Consider the following 303-nt stretch of genomic DNA (forward strand, 5'->3'; position numbering starts at 1 on the left):
GGAACTCTGGGCTGTGTTACTGTGTCAGAATCATGATGGGATAGAAAAAACTATTTTCAGAAGTAAAAAAGAATCCAGATCAAGAATTTCTCTTTCTTTTATCATAATTGTATTAATAGTTTATACTACAAATAGCTAATTTCTTCTGTAGAAAGTTCAGAGGGATATAATAACAGATATACAGGTGTTGTTAGAGGAGATCTCCAAGTACACAAGTTGGGCTGTTTGGGGAAAAAAATGTAAATTTTATTTAAAATGTGTATTGACATCTATGACAATCCATGACTTCATAATCTTTCTGCA

At 31.4% G+C, this 303-nt stretch overlaps 1 protein-coding gene across 1 annotated transcript in view; it reads left to right on the forward strand.

Moving 5' to 3' along the window:
* The window catches only part of LOC118338205, a gene marked incomplete at both ends in the record, with an annotated part of 4,473 nt that overhangs the window by 336 nt on the left and 3,834 nt on the right, over window positions 1–303 (forward strand).

Source organism: Morone saxatilis, unplaced genomic scaffold (genome assembly GCF_004916995.1).
Source record: "Morone saxatilis isolate NCDOM2014 unplaced genomic scaffold, NCSU_SB_2.0 Contig4, whole genome shotgun sequence".
Lineage (NCBI taxonomy): Eukaryota > Metazoa > Chordata > Actinopteri > Moronidae > Morone > Morone saxatilis.